The 15995-nt window shown below is 37.6% G+C and overlaps 1 protein-coding gene across 14 annotated transcripts in view; it reads left to right on the top strand.

Moving 5' to 3' along the window:
• Positions 1-15995, top strand: part of MTMR3 (myotubularin related protein 3) — a 148465-nt gene that overhangs the window by 66277 nt on the left and 66193 nt on the right. For 13 of the 14 annotated variants that reach the window (XM_019426638.2, XM_019426634.2, XM_019426631.2 and 10 more), the window contains one exon: positions 9007-9041. The exons of the other annotated variant lie outside the window; for it this stretch is intronic. The gene's annotated coding sequence lies outside the window, so the exon portion shown is untranslated. The remainder of the gene's footprint in view (positions 1-9006; positions 9042-15995) is intronic. 14 annotated transcript variants of the gene reach the window in all.

Genomic DNA, 15995 nt, shown 5'->3' with positions numbered 1-15995 from the left:
TACCCAAACCAGTTTTTTCTTTAATATTTACATGATATTTGTTCATTGTGTGTTTTTCAAATTTTCTGTTTCCTTAAATTTTCAGTTTAAAATTTGGAGGGTGATGGGATGTACAGCTCAGTCTGTCTTCAGTTTTAGCAAATAACCTATAACCCAAGGTCAGGAACTGACCCAAGTATTGGACTCATCTCTCTGAATTTCAATCGTCTTTCATATCTTAGTGAGTTTGATTTTGATAATAGCTCACTGTGTTTTTACGTCTTTGCTTTTAAGAGAATTTTATTATACTTATTTTTTAATTTTTTTGGTGCCAAAATCCAGGAATGAACCATTTATAAAAGAATTTTAAATATTTCGTCTATGTTTTATTTATTTATTTTTTTTGATGTTTATTTTTGAGAGAGAACGAGCGAGCGTGTGCTGGGGAGGGGCAGAGAGAGAGGGAGATATGGAATCTGAAGCAGGATCCAGGCTCTGAGCTGTCAGCAGAGAGCCTGATGCTGGGCTCAAGTCCACTAACCGCCAGATCATGACCTGAGCTGAAGTCAGATGCCCAACTGACTGAGCCACCCAGGCACCCCTCATATCCAGCTTATTGAGTTTGTCTTCAGCAGGTTGGTAATTTGAATTACTTGGTGTTGCTGGAAGTGTTTTAACCTTTATTTGGGTTTTTTGCTTAGGATTTTATGATAAGGTTTTCTGTGCTTGGATTCCTTCCAGCCTAGGAGCTGGACTTTGATTACATAAGTAGACTTGGAGGGAGTTGCCTTGGGCCATAAATAGACTGGAGTCAGGGTCAAAATGTGAATTGATATATTAGAGGCTAAGGTATAAATTTTAGATAATACTGTGAAATTTGTTAATTACATGCATTTTTATGACTTGACTTCATCCAGGGATGAAAGCTGCTTTAACTTAATATTAGCCCCATTAATTTTGTAGTGAACTGGAGGAAGGCTTGTTAGGTTCTGTACTGGGCATGGAGCCTGCTTTAAAAAAAAATTAGAAAGTTCAGTAATAACTGATTTGAATGCATGGGAAAGATTAAAACCAGAGATGTATTAAATAAACTAGGAGCTAACATTTTACATTAGGAGGGAGACATAATTAACCTAAATTTGTGCGTGTGCACAGTGGTACAAATAAAGCTCACTCGATTCTTCATTTAATACATACTATTCCTGGGAGTGTTGTTTTCTTCTATCTCCTGCTTTCATTTCTCTATATCAGATGCCAGTGAACTGTTGCAAACCTCAGTTGCTTTACATTAACATATATTCAGGTTGTTGAATTCCATATTTGCCTTTCTGGTTTTTTCCTAACATTTCTGTTTATTTCTTTCCTCTTCATCTTTAGGCCTCCAGGAATTTATACAACTCGGTAGACTGCATAGTATATATTCTTGGGGGGGGCGGCAGGGGGCGGTTTAATTGAGTTGCAGGTTAATGACAGTTTTCACAGGTTTATGTTTAAGCTTTTAAAACTTCAGACTCTCTTGTTTTACTCTAGAAATTTTGGGCAATCTCATTAGATCAGAGTTGCACTGGGGTAAGTGGCACTTTAAATATTAAAGGTATTTAAGTATACTGAATAGATTAGTATTAAATAGTGCTACAAGAAAATAAACATTTGTCTAGGGAAAATAGTCAAAAGGGAAATAATCTGGGAAAAATTTGCATTTTATAGACTAGGGCTAAATACATGTGTATGTTCATACATATATAAGATTAAAAAAACAAATCCAAGGGTGCCTCGTGGGCTCAGTCTGTGTGTGGAGTGTGCAACTCTTGATCTTGGGGTTCTGAGAGCCCCACATTGGGTATAGAGATTACTTAAATATTTAAAAAAAAACCCACAAATCCAACTTCTTAAAAAATTTTATTTATTTATTTTGAGAGAGAGGGCACATGAGCAGGGAGAGGCAGAGAGGGAGAGAGAATCTTAAGCAGACTCCTTGGTGTCAGCACAAACCTACAGACCATGAGATCATGACCTGAGCTGAAACCAAGAGCCAGACGATTAACTAACTGAGGCACCCAGGTGCCCCCAACTTTTTAATCTCCATACTCCATGTGGGTCTCAAACTCACAACCCCAAGAACAAGTCACATGCTCCACTGACTGAACCATCCAAGCATCCCCAAATCCAACTTTTTATATGGACACAGAATATGAACAGGACAGGATGAAAATGAATATGGATACTCTTGGGGAAGCAAGATGGTTGATTGTTTTCTTTAGATGATAGTAAAGTGACACTCATTGAGGAGCAAGTTCATTAATATTTTTAGGTGATGTGACCAAGGCAGAATACTCGATTAGCAATAATAAAACTGTTGATTGCTAGCCAGCTGATTACTTTTCTTTCTGATAAAACTTTATTTGCGGTAATTCTGTGTAAATATTATAGAACATAAAATTTACCTGTAGTTGCCATTTTCAGTTGGTATATTTCTTGTGTGTACCAAATTTGGTTGGTATATATATTTTGTAAATGTTTACTTTTATCTCTGAATGAAATATTTTTTTTAACAGTTATGATGAACTATTAATTGTGTCCATTGCTGAAATCATCACTGTCTTTGATTTATAATAAAAGCAGATTTCTCCAGAAATCAAAGTTAATAGAAGGTCCATGTTTATTTCTGGAAACGAATTAACTATTATTTAAGAAAATACTTGATACCTTGTAATATTTATACAGTAGAATATTTTACTTCTTAGGGTGCCTGGGTGTCTCAGTCAGTTGAGCGACCGACTCTGGATTTTGTCTCAGGTCATGATCCCAGGGTTGTGGGATTGAGCCCTGCAGCTGGCTCTGCACTGAGCATGGAGCCTGCTTAAGATTCTCTTTCCCTCTGCCCCTCTCCCCTGCTTGTACTCTCTTATTCTGTAAAATTAAAAAAATAAATAAATAAAGTGTATATATATTTTTTGTTTGAAGCTGTAATTTTTGAGTATACAGCAATTTTTAGATTATTTAGAAATTGTCTAATTTGTAATGTTAAAAAAATATGGTATAATCTGTATTACCAAGCTGTGAAAGTTTTAAAGCTTATTTATTTTCGAGGGGGAGGGAGAGTGTGCATGTATGAGCTTGTGTGAGTGGGGGAGGGGTAGAGAGAGAGGGAGATAGAATCCCAAGCAGGCTCCACACTGTCAGCGGGAGTGGGGGTTGGGGGGTGAGGGTGCAGGGAGCCCAACGCTGGGCTCAAACTCACAAACCCTGAGATCATGACCTGAACCGAAATTAAGAGTCAGATGCTTAACTGACTGAGCCACCTAGGTGTCCCAACCATGCTGTGAAAGTTTAACTTAAATGAGTTTTTGTCAAGAAGAAATCTGTAAAACTTTAAAAACTAAATTTTATCTAAGCATGCTGTATCTAATAGTACCTTGTGTTCAATTAATATAGGATATAGTAAATAGGATGATTTGTATTTGAGTTACAGTCATGGCCTAATTCTGCCTCTTTGGTTGTTTAAAAAAACCTGGTATACATTATTTAATTATGAGTTTATTAAGGAAATCAAGGTGAATCATGTGATTTTGTTATTCAGGACTCTTGGTTGTTAGTGACAAACTGAATTAGAGCTTGAATAAATAAACAAGAGAAGGTGTGGTTTTAATTGAACTGTGACAACCACATGGGGACTTGGAATTGAGGGTGCAGTGTCTCAGTTATTCTAGCTTTACATCTCTCTGGTAATTGGTGTGATTCTCCCAGGCTCATGACTCTACAGTCCAAAGTCTCTCCTTCCTCTTAGTGTCTCAGTAATATTTTCCACTGTGCCCCTCCACCAAAAGAAATACTAATAGCTCCGTTTATTAAGTAATTAGAGCCAAACAACTGAAGTGTTTATTTCCTAACAATTTAGCTACTTGAAAAATTGATAAGTATAATTTGAAAGAAAACTTTTTTTTTTTTAATGTTTTATTTATTTTTGAGACAGCATGAACGGGGGAGGGTCAGAGAGAGAGGGAGACACAGAATCTGAAGCAGGCTCCAGGCTCTGAGCTGTCAGCACAGAGCCCCACGCGGGGCTCGAACTCACGGACTGTGAGATCATGACCTGAGCCGAAGTCGGACGCTTAACCGACTGAGCCACCCAGGCACCCCGAAAGAAAACATTTTAATGTGTGTGCCTGTTGGGTACCAAACAAATTCTCAAACCTTGTAATCAGATTAGATATTCCACCTGTTTCCTGTTGGACATTGGTTTTTACAGGATACTTTTTGTCATAGCGACTTGCTAAAACCCCTGTGTCTTACATATCACTGAAAAGGATGTTTTTTAAGCTAATGTTGAACTTATGAATGACCTCAGATAGTTGTTTGTGTGGTCCACATAGGTCAGTTATTGCTGTGTTTCCCTCAAAAACTTAAACAGTCCCTGTAGTGCCCCTGTGAATTTACTGTGGTACCCCCAAGATGCCTCAGCACACAGCTTGGAAGCCATGATTTTAGAAGAAGAGAAGGATTTTTTTAAAAAAATATTTTTGAGAGAGAGAGGGAGGGGGGAGGGAGGGAGGAGTGGAGAGAGAGAGAGAGAGAGAATGAACAGAGCATGAGTGGGGCAGGGGCAGAGGGAGACAAAGAATCCAAAGCAGGCTCCAGGCTCTGAGCTGTCAGCACAGAGCCTGACACCAGGCTCAAACTCAAAAACCTTGAGATCATGATCTGAGCCGAAGTTGGACATTTAAAAAAGTTTATATATGGATTTGAAAGCATGATCTTTGTGCTTTCATAATTATCTGAGTAATCAAGGATCAAAGATGTAAACTTAAGAGCTAAAATTATAAAACTTTTGGAAGAAAACAGGGGAAACATTTCATGACATTGCATTTGGCAATGATTTCTTGGATATGACATCAAAAGCACAGGCAGCAAAAGAAAAAATAGATGCGTTGAACTGTATTAAAAACTTAACGTATCAGTATGCTTTCAAGAGTGAAAAGGCACCAGAATGGGAGGAGATATTTGCAAATCCTATATCTGATAAAGGATTACTATCCAGAATATATTAAAAAACACAACACCCAAAAACAACCCAACTAAAAAAACAGAGACTTGAATAGACATTTCTTCACAAAGAAGTTATGTAAATAGCTAGTAAACACATGAAAAGATGCCCAACATTGCTAGTCATTAGGGAAATGCAAATCAAAACCATAAGATGCTACTTCGCACCAATTAGGATGGCTGTTATCGAAAAAGTGGAAAAGGGTTGTCAAGGATATGGTGCATTGCTGGTGGGAATATAAAATGGTGCAGCTGCTGAGGGAAAACTGGTGGCTCCTCAGAAAATTAAACATAGAATTACCGTATGATCTAGCAAGTACACTCTTAGGTATCTACCCAAAATAAGTGACACCAGGGACTAATGTATTTGTACACTAATGTTCATAGTAGCACCATTCACAGTAGCCAAAAGGTAGAAACAGTCTAAATGTCCATCAGTGGATGGATGTGTAAACAAAATGTGTGGTGTATGTACATGCAGTGGAGTATTATCCAGCCTTAAAAATGAAGTTTTGGATGATGAAAAAGTTACAGAAATGGATAGTGATGGTGATTGCACCACAGTGTGAATGTACTAAAAAGGTTATTCAGTTGTACACTTAAAATGGTTAACATTGTAAATATGTCTAATTTACTACAGTAAAAACAAAAAACAAAAAAACCTGAAAAAACACTTTAAACATGTGCAGTTTGTTTTACTTCAGTAATGCCTTAATAAAGTTAAAAAGAATTTTGAGGTATTTGACCCCAAAAATAATTTGTGATGATTTTATTTAAAGATGACGGAATAACAAATTGACAAAAGTCAATTTGTCCTACAAAGTGATATCTTACTATGGTGTTAGGTCTGTGGAACAGACACAGCAGTGGATGGATTTTAACTTTACAAAAGCTTCTGTCTCTGGTGGCATCTTCATCCATAAGAGATGAAAATCTGTCTTATTGATAAATGGTGCAAAGATTAGAGGTTTCATATTCATTGTTACTGGTGGGTTGCTGTCAGATGAAAGAGAGAGAGACAACAAATGGTAGGATTGAGCTCTCAACTATTATAATGTTCTCAAGAGTGTTACAGTTGAGGGGCGCCTGGGTGGCTCAGTCAGTTAAGTGTCTTGACTTCGACTCAGGTCAAGACCTCGTGGTTTGTGGGTTTGAGCCCTGCGTTGGGCTCTGTGCTGAGAGCTCAGAGCCTAGAGCCTGGAGCCTGCTTCGTATTCTGTCTCCCCCTCTCTGCCCCTCTCCCGTTTGTGTTCTTTCTCTCAAAAATAAACATTAAAAAAAAATTTAATATAGTTGATGGAATGGGGAAGTATGCTCGTTAACTTCACGGATGACTCAGCCCCTTGGAGGGTAGAATTCGAGTTTGGGACTGGCTTGACAAGTGAGAAGAGGTTGTAAAGAATAAAGATATTTAGGAACAATATTAAAAATATTTAGGAACAAGTGTCAAGTAGCATACTTCAAGTGGATAATAAAACACTGATGAAAATCTTTAGTTTTGTGGGAGAATGAAACTTAATAAAGCCTATGCTGCTCTATAAAAAATATAGTAGCATATGTAGTATATAAGAAACATATTCTCAGTATATAAGGGCTCCTTACTTGGATTCACTTTATGAGGAGTATAGTTAGCATCAAATTATATTAGCAGACTTACTGAATGGAGAAGGCTGTTTGGCCAGATGTTGATAATGTGAACTGTGGAGCTAGAATGCTTGGGTTTGAATTCTGGCTTCTCAACTGCTATAATCTTGAGAAAGTTACTTCTCTGTATCTGTTTTTTCAGCTGTTTTTTCAACTATAATGGTCACTATGTATAGAATTATTATGGGGTTAATTGAGATAATATAATTCTTTTTTTTTTTTTTTTTTTTTAAAGCTTACAAGAAAGAGAAAGCGGGAGGAGGTGAGGAGGGGAGAGAGAGAGAGAGAAAGAGAAAAAAATCTCAAGCAGGCTCCACATCTAGCACAGATTCCCTGACTCAGGGCTCAGTCTCACGACTGTGAGATCATGACCTGAGCCGAAATCAAGAGTCGGATGCTTAACCGGCTGAGCCATCCAGGTGCCCCAACACATACAATACTTTTAAAACAGTGCCTGGCATATAGAGAAGTGCTCAATAAAATTGGCTGTTTAAAACATCCCTAACAACTGGTCACAGTTGGCCCATTAATATGAGGTTCTCCCTGTTCTTGCTGTCACTGTAAAAAAAAAAAAAAAAAGTTATTAAAAAAAAAATGGCCTTGTTTTTTCTAAGTAGCATGCCAAATACTACCATTGCTTTTTGGTGCTGTAGAGTTAGCTATTCATGTGGATGCTGTACCATTCAGGTTCTTTGCCAGTTATCAGAAAGTGTTAAATATATACGACTGAAAAATCCTCTTGGCTTCATGTTGGAAGAAACTACTTTGCAGTCTCACTAATTTGTGAACCTGTTTGCTCTTCCTTTGTCAATTCAGGAAAAGTTGAGGAAAGGACAGAGAAGGAATCCAGTTTTTTCGGGTAGAAGCAAAATTATTACACAAAGAATGAAATGTAAAAAGGATTTTTTAGGAATGACTTGATCATAAGAATGGCTGATGGCCTCAAAGAGGCCAAAGAAGATTAAAACCACTTCCCTCTTGCTGTCACTTTTATATTATGTATCCTTGTTTTAAAGCAGTCTTACCTTTACAAAACCAGCCTGATTTTATTTATTTTTAATGTTTATTTTTGAGAGAAAGAGGGAGGGAGGCACAGAATCCAAAGCAGGCTCCAGGCTCAGAGCTGTCAGCACAGAGCTCAATGTGGGGTTCGAACCCACAAACTGAGATCATGACCTGAGCTGAAGTTGTATGCTAAACCAACTGAGCCGCCCAGGCGCCCCTTAGTTATTTATTTTTAAAGTAAATACACTGTGTGTGTGTTTTGAGAGAGTGAGAAAGAGAAGGAGAAAGGGAAGGGAGAGGGGTTTGGAGGAGTGAGAGGGGTAGAATTTGATAAAAGAGAATAAGTGTGGGTGGCTCAGTTGGTTGAGCGTCCGACTTCGGCTCAGGTCATGATCTCACAGTCTGTGAGTTTGAGCCCCGCATCGGACTCTGTGCTGATGGCTCAGAGCCTGGAGCCTGCTTCCGATTCTGTGTCTCCCTCTCTCTCTGCCCCTTCCCTGCTCATGCTCTGTCTCTGTCTCAGAAATAAATAAAAAACATTAAGAAAAAAAAAATTAAAAAAAAAAAAAAGAATCAGTGTTAAATCATGTGTACCTGCAAAGATACAGTAAAAGTTTAGTGGCCTAAAATACTAGAAAAGCTCTGACGATCTGGTTGGTAGAGAAAAGGCCAGTCTGGGTATAGGAAACAACATAAACAATGGCAAGGAATTTGGAATGAACATAGAATGTCCTAGAGGGGAAGAGTAAGATCCTCATTTGGGGGAGACTTGGTTGTTCGAGAGGGAAGGGCCTTGTTTTGGGGAGACTTTGTTCTTGAGGGATGCCCTAGATCTTGATAGATATAATTATGGTACCTTGAGAGTTCATTGATAATTGTGTTGAGAATAGTGGTTAATGTTGTTTGGCTCACTCGGTTAAGTGATTTCTTCTTAAGTCTCAAAATGCCTATAACTAAGCTTTTTGCTGCAGCAAAATTGCATACTACTTTTTTATTTTGGACTTTGAAAGGTAATAATCAATACTGGAAACTTAACAGATCTTTCAGTTGCAAGGGCTTGTTCTACATGAAGGCAGGCAGGTAGAACTGTTGCATTTATGGTAAGAACTGGAATACAGATGTTTTAAATGGACATGAGTGTGCTTGAAACATTTAGTTGGTAGGTAAATAGAAGACCATGGTTAATTTTTTGTGTTTACCTAAATTGCATGTTTTTTTTTTAAATTAAAAATGCAGTTATTGAGCGTATTTTTCCTCCCTGTCAGAATTAGTATTCACTTGTTTGAAGATACTAGCTCAGTAACTCTCTTTTCTGATGTTATTTCCATTTTACAGATGAGAAACTTCGTGAACTTCCCAAACTGATACAAGTAAGTTTGGAGCCAAAATTAACATCCTGAACTGTCTGATTCCAGAACCTGTGATCATACCTAATCATATGTAGTGGCACTATATTGTAGTGCCTCTCATTGAAACATAGTGTAAGGCCCTTGGGTTCCAGGTAGGAAAATGACTTTGCATAGGAAATCATGATCTGTATAGAGCACATAGAAATGTAAGTAATTAGGGGCACCTGGGTGGCTTAGTCGGTTGAGCATTGACTTTGACTCAGGTCATGATCTCACAGTTCATGAGTTCGTCTCCGTGTGGGGCTCTGTGCTGACAGCTCAGAGCTTGGAGCCTGCTTTGAATTGCTCCTCCTCTCTCTGCCCCTCCCCCACTCACACTCTGCTTGTCTCTCTCTCAAAAATAAATAGGCATTGAGGGGAAAAAAAAGAGGAATTGACCAGAAACAGTTGTGTTGTCAGTTGAATCCTAACTGGTAATTTTGTTTCTTAGGTAATTAAGGTCTAATTTTTAAATGAACAAATGTTTAAAAATCAGTTAGCTAAACCAAATGGTGGTGATACTGGTGGCATGGAATGGAAAGATGGAAATTGAGCGTTTCAGGGAAAGTAATGGGAATTGGTGTTAGGTTTTGTTATTGGAAATAGATTAAAATGTTTTCTAGCCTTGAAAACCTAGGCCTACCAAGATTTCCAGTGGAGTATGAAGAAAGAAGGAGTGGTGGAGGGAGGAGGAGGAGGCCAGTGATGGATTTTGTTTAGGATATGTAGACTTGGAGGTGCTATGGTGATAGTCCATAGGAGACCCTGTATTTTGTGGTACTGTGCTAGTAGTAATAGCAATCAAGAGATGCCAGAGCTCTCTGGTGGTAGCATAAACCTTAAAGAGAGGCTTATCATTTGTGTGGGGGAAGGACTAGATACTGTTGAATGTGGCCCTGGTCAGGTCTGCTTATGAATGGTTTCAGACTTTTAATGAATTGAAAAGATAAGTGCAGAATATTTTTTTTCAGTGCTCATTACCATAAATACAGTTTTTGGTTTTTTTTTTTTAAAGATACTTGTGTCCCATTTAAGTCTTCTCAAATCTCGCCAGTGGTCTGTATACCACAGCATGGAAATACTGGTAATTGAAAATATAACCATATGCTATAGGATGTAGGATTTAGGTTAAAGACTGACGATATAAATCGGTAGAAAAGAAAAAGGGTAAGCTCTTTCTAAAGTCTTATATATCTTTGCATTTTAGCATATTTAAATGTCCTGATTGAAAACAGTAGTACACAGATGTGGTGTTCAAGTCATAGGCCTGCTGTTTTACCAGAGAGCTGGATAAAACGCATTTGTCCTTCTGCCCCTTACAGACATTAGTTCCTCTGACAAACTGTTTTCAGGTTGAAAAATGCAAGAAACTTATGAGTAGTGCTGATTGACATTAGATATGTTTACATGCTTATTGGAAACTTGAGAATTTGAATTGCGTGGATTATTATTTTCATGTTGAATTGAATAGTATAAGTTTGTGATGTATAAACAATATGCTTGGAATATTCCATAATTTGTGCAGAACAGGTTTGTTTTTATTTTTTGAGAGAGAGAAAGCATAAGAGAGCTAAGGGGAGGGAGGGAGGGAGGGAGAGAGAGAGAGAGAAATTGAGGCTAGAGCTCACAAACTGGGAGATCATGACCTGAACTGAAGTCAGATGCTTAACCAACTGAGCCACCCAGGAGCCCCAGAATTGGTTTAGATTAGGCTATTTGAGAAGTTTTTCATCTTGTTTTAAAGAATATTTTACCAATATTTTAATATGTTTGGTATGAATACAAGTAATCTAAGCGAATATACTTTTTTTTAATCCCCATTTCCCCTTTTCCCCTTACTGGGTTAAGCAAAATGATAGCTTAAGAATTTTTAAAATTCAGAGTTTGGTTTTTTATCTTCAGTATGAACCCATGACTTGAGTTTTAGGAGTTGTTATTTTAGTGTAGTTATTTCAAAACAAAAAAGGAGAAATCTCTTTTGCTTAATAGCTAATTTCTTTTTATTTTTTTAATTTATTTTTTTTAATAGCTGATTTCATATTAGCCCTGATTTAACGTGGTACTTTTGCCCTCCTTTCCTGTAAAGCATGTTGATGAATTCTACTTTTTGACTTCAGCTGAAAAGGTTTTTTTTTTTTTTCTCCCCTTGTATCTGTTTGGATGACAGTCACATGTTTCTCTCTGTTTACATAAGATAAATGTTAGTAGTTTAAAAGCGTAGGTCTTTTCCTGGGTTTCTGTTGAATTGTATGATATTAAAAGGATGGTCTTAAGAAGATGGTGTTCTGGTCAAGACAATTTCTGGTCTTTTGGCTATTTAATAATTGAGAACTGCTTCGAAAGAGTAGGTATTTGAACATGCTGTTTTAAACAGAGCCTGTGTTGTAGTGTGTGGTTATTGGAAGTTATTTGGGTTTTTATTGGCTTGCTTTCAAAAATATGAGTAGCCCCCTACCTAATTGCCAGAATATACATTTTAAGTAGGCCAGTAGAAGAGTGGATTCTTTTCATTGCACATAGCCTATATTACTTGAGTTTTGTCTCTTTTCTTGAATGTACCTATTGGCTAGCTGGAATTGGGCAGTTTTTAATTATGAATACAGCAGTTAAAAATTCAGATCTGTTTCTTCATTATTAAGTTGTATGCTTAAAAGGTGGACGTGCATTTTCATTCAGCTTTCTGGTACTTGTCCATTTTGATGCCCATTACCCTGTATAAAACTGAGTGGACAAAACCAGAACTTTGGACAGTCTGTTTACAGACTGGGAGAGGAACATTAACATTCCTAAATATAATATTAATATACTAATAATATGCAGATTGAGATATTGATAGCTATTTTTTTGAAGAGTTTATTTACATTTTTCCTAGAATTGGTGTTAAACATCTCAAGTACCTGGGCAAAACAGGATAATCATGCTCGTTTATACATGGGCACACTGTTGAGTTCCCATGGTAAACTGACCTTCATATTAAATTGTTTGTTTTTCAAGAAAAGAAACCTCTTATGCAGCTGTGAGGTGAGGGGAGCTTTGGTATAAAATGGGTGGGAGTTTGGAGAGTCTGTTTTTGTTTGTTGAGGGCAGGGTCCAGAGCAAAGCATATTAAGCAGTATAAATCTGCAGGTTTCAAAATAATGGGATGTGTTGAATTTTGCTTAGTTTTTTAGTTGCCTGTTTTTTTTTCCTTTTTTGTATTTTTGGTTTTTGTTACCTATCTCATTTGATTAGTTTTCTTTTTCTATTGAGTACATAAGAAATAGCTCATAATTTAAATATTTAAAAACTTTTTGCGGAGTGCCTGGGGACTCAGTCGGTTGAGCGTCCAACTCGGCTCAGGTCATGATCTCACAGTTTGTGGGTTTGAGTCCCACGTCAGGCTCTGTGCTGACAGCTTAGAGCCTGGGCCCTGCTTCACATTCTGTGTCTCCGTCTTTCTCTGCCCCTCCCCGGCTCGCGCGCTCGCTCTCTCTCTCTCTCTCTCACAAAAATAAATAAACATTAAAAAACAAAAAAACCTTTTTGAGACCTTATTGTAAAATTGCTTATCTTCATAGGGATTGGTCATTTAGGTGTTTTGTCCTAAAAAAGGTAGTTAAAATTTTATTCTTTGTACAGTAGGAAGCAGGGACAGAGTCTGCAGTCTCATGTTAAGAGATAATCATATAATATGTTAAAGGGGAGAATTATAATTAGGAAAATTTAAATTTCCATGAGGAGCTATGAATTTCTGGAGTAGGAAGGTTTTTCTTTCCCTTTTTATTTAAGAAATGTTTTTTAAATACAGGGCTTGATCCCATGACCCTGGGTTATGTATTGAAACAGAGGTTTTGTTTTTTGGTTTTTTTTTTTTTTTGGTGTGTTCAGCATTGTCTTATGTGTTGCTGGTTCAAGAGACTTATTACCAGTGAAAGACTCTTTGGTATAGAAATGTGATTATAAGATGAAGTTTAAGTTACAGTTTCTGGCAGATTACTGGGTTTTTGTTTTTCAAGAAGGTAGGTTTTTTTTTTGTTTGTTTTTTGTTTTTTTTGGTTAGGAAGTGATAATATTTTAGCTGCTTATCTGTGCTCTACAGCTGGCAGAGGAATGCATACTGATCATGAATTTGCATCTGGATCCCTGAAAATGCACAGACGTTACTTAGTGTTTCCAAGTAGAAAAGATAATGTAGAGTCTGTCTCTTTCTCTCTCCCATCTTGTTTAGAGATATCATTGAAAGGAGGTCAGTGACTCAATTTTATATTTACTGTTTCTTCTTATCTTTTCCAAAGCATGGATCTAATTAATAAGTAGGGGAGAAAAGTCACACTGACGACATTCAACCATGTGAGAATATTTTAGCTGATACTAGAATTGCAGCTCCTTTAAGGGTGGGAACTTTGATTCGTTCATTGCTGCATTCCCAGTGCCTAGAATAGTGCCTATGATCCCCAAATACTTGTCAAATAAATGAACCTCCACCACAGTGAACTTGTCATGATAGGTGAATGCAGCCATGCTTTTTGAACTCTGTTTCTATTTTTATTTATAGTTGACTTCAGCAGCAAAGGTTTTAGAAAACCTGAGGTTTGGACTTCTAGGAGTACCAAGCCATAGTAGTTTTACTCAGCTGGTAAATGCTTGGGTTTTGGTTAATGTTGATGATTAAATCATTTCCCCACAATGGGATAATTCCACCCACCATGCCACAGAATCCTAGTTCGGGAAGATCATATTATCCATCAGATACCTGAAAAGTTGTTAGGCATAAACAAGGAAACACAGACTAAAAAGGTTTTTGTCTAAAATAGTGGCAGTTGGAAAGCCACTTAAAATTTAACATCGAATTATTTTATATTGCCTCCACACTCAAATTTTGCTGTGAATCTGTTTTCTTAAAATGCAGTACATGTGCTAGAAAAGGCATTTCTTTCACATACAGTGAAAATAAAAGATTTCTTTGGGGTTCCTGGGTGTCTCAGCTGTTTGATTGTCTGACTTCGGCTCAGATCATGATCTTGTAGTTCATGAATTCAAGCCCTGCATTGGACTGTGCGCTGATAGCTCAGAGCTTGGAGCCTGCTTTAGATTCTGTGTCTCCCTCTCTCTCTCTGTTCCTCCTCTACTTGTGCAAGCACACGTTCTTTCTCTCTCTCAAATAAACGTTGAAAAAAAAAAAAAAGATTGCTTTAAAATTATTCATTGTTGCCTTTTTGAAGTTTCGGACTCTTGGGGCACATGAATGGGTCAGTTGGTTAAGCGTTGGACTCTTGATTTCAGCTCAGGTCATGATCTCACAGTTTGTGGGTTTGAGCCCCACATCGGGCTCTGCACTGACAGTGAGGAGCCTGCTTGGGATTCTGTCTGTCCCTCTCTGCTTACACTCTCACTCTCTTAAAATAAATAAATAAACTTTAAAAAAAAAGTTTTGAACTCTTAATTATCCTGTATTTGAAAGTGAGACAGGACTATGTAAAAAAAAAAAAAAAAATGCATCGTTCTTTTAAAGTTAAAATATACACTAGCCAAAAAAAGTGCTGCTTTAGCCACCTGTGTCACACCCCCCAACATTTTAAGAGGCCTGGCCCTGAGTCTCTTTGTTTTTCCTCATAAATTTGGTTCAATCTGATTAGTTTTTGTAGTTTGAAGTCTTTTATTATATATATAGTCCAAATTGATGTGCCTCTTTGCCCTGTTGAACTCTATGTGGTGGTACTTCAAATATTTTCAATATATATTCAGGGTCACCCAAACCTTACTGCTCTTACTCTCTGAGGTATACATGACTGTATCCTGGGATACCTGCTGCTATCATTGAAAGGTAGCTTATGGCACCAGAGAGCTTCTTTCAGACCTCTACACCTCTACATGGCCTTTATCTGGCAAATAGTCCTAAGAGGAAGGGGAAGGGTTTTTTTTGTTTTTGTTTTTTGTTTGTTTTTGTTGGCAGTGTCTCACAGTGACATACTTGCTTCCAACCAAGTAGTTGTTTGACTGTGGTTATTAGGAAGGAGAGTCATTGCCATCATTGAAGCAGACTGTCTGAACCTTTTTGTTGAATCTGCTGTTGTTTGGTCCATCTCTTGGAACTTTACACCTGTGGAAACTTTATGCAAACACTTCTGTATTGACGGACTTCTCATATGTTTGACAGAATAAATTATCAAGTAATTTAAAACCTGTCAAATGATTTTTATGGTAGATACAGTGATTTCCTTGAAGTAAATTTAGCACTTTGAATCAGTTTATTATTACCCCTAGACTTGACCTGTCTGTTGAATTTAATCCCTCCTGCCCCCTCCCCCCCTCCCCCCACCTGCTGGATATACATCTGCTTGGGAGGCCACCTTTCTTTTATTTTTATTTTTATTTTTATTTTTATTTTTATTTTTTTAAAGATTTTTAATTCTTAATCTTTTTTTTTAATGTTTATTTTTGAGAGAAAGCGAAACAGAGACAGGGCACTAGTGGGGGTGGGGAGAGGCAGAGAGAGAGGGAGACACAGAATCTGAAGGCAGGCTCCAGGCTCTGAGCTGTTAGCACAGAGCCCAACACAGGGCTCAAATCCACAAACTGGGAAATCTTGACCTGAGCCGAAGTTGGATGCTTAAGCAACTGAGCCATCCAGGTGCTCCAGTAATCTCTATCCCCATCGTGGGGCTTGAACTCATGATCTTGAGATCGAGTTGCATGCTTTTCTAACTGAACCAGCCAGGCGTCCCACCTTTCGTTTCTTAATGATATTGTCCTTTTTCTATTCACCACAGGCCTTAACATTTCATTTTGCAGTTACTGTTGACAACTTGCTCTGCCTCTTTTTTTCCCCATTTCTAATCAATTACTAAGCTCAGGCAATTAATGCTTTTACTCACTCTGATATATTCCTATGCATTTTTGCTACAGTTGAGATATTTGGCTGTTAGCAGTTCATATCTGAACTACTAATCTGGGAAT

This window comes from Panthera pardus, unplaced genomic scaffold (assembly GCF_024362965.1).
Source record: "Panthera pardus isolate Hobbes unplaced genomic scaffold, ASM2436296v1 HiC_scaffold_15, whole genome shotgun sequence".
Classification (NCBI taxonomy): Eukaryota; Metazoa; Chordata; class Mammalia; order Carnivora; family Felidae; genus Panthera; species Panthera pardus.
Note: the sequence above shows the minus strand (reverse complement) of the source record. Positions and strands in the feature narration are given on the sequence as shown.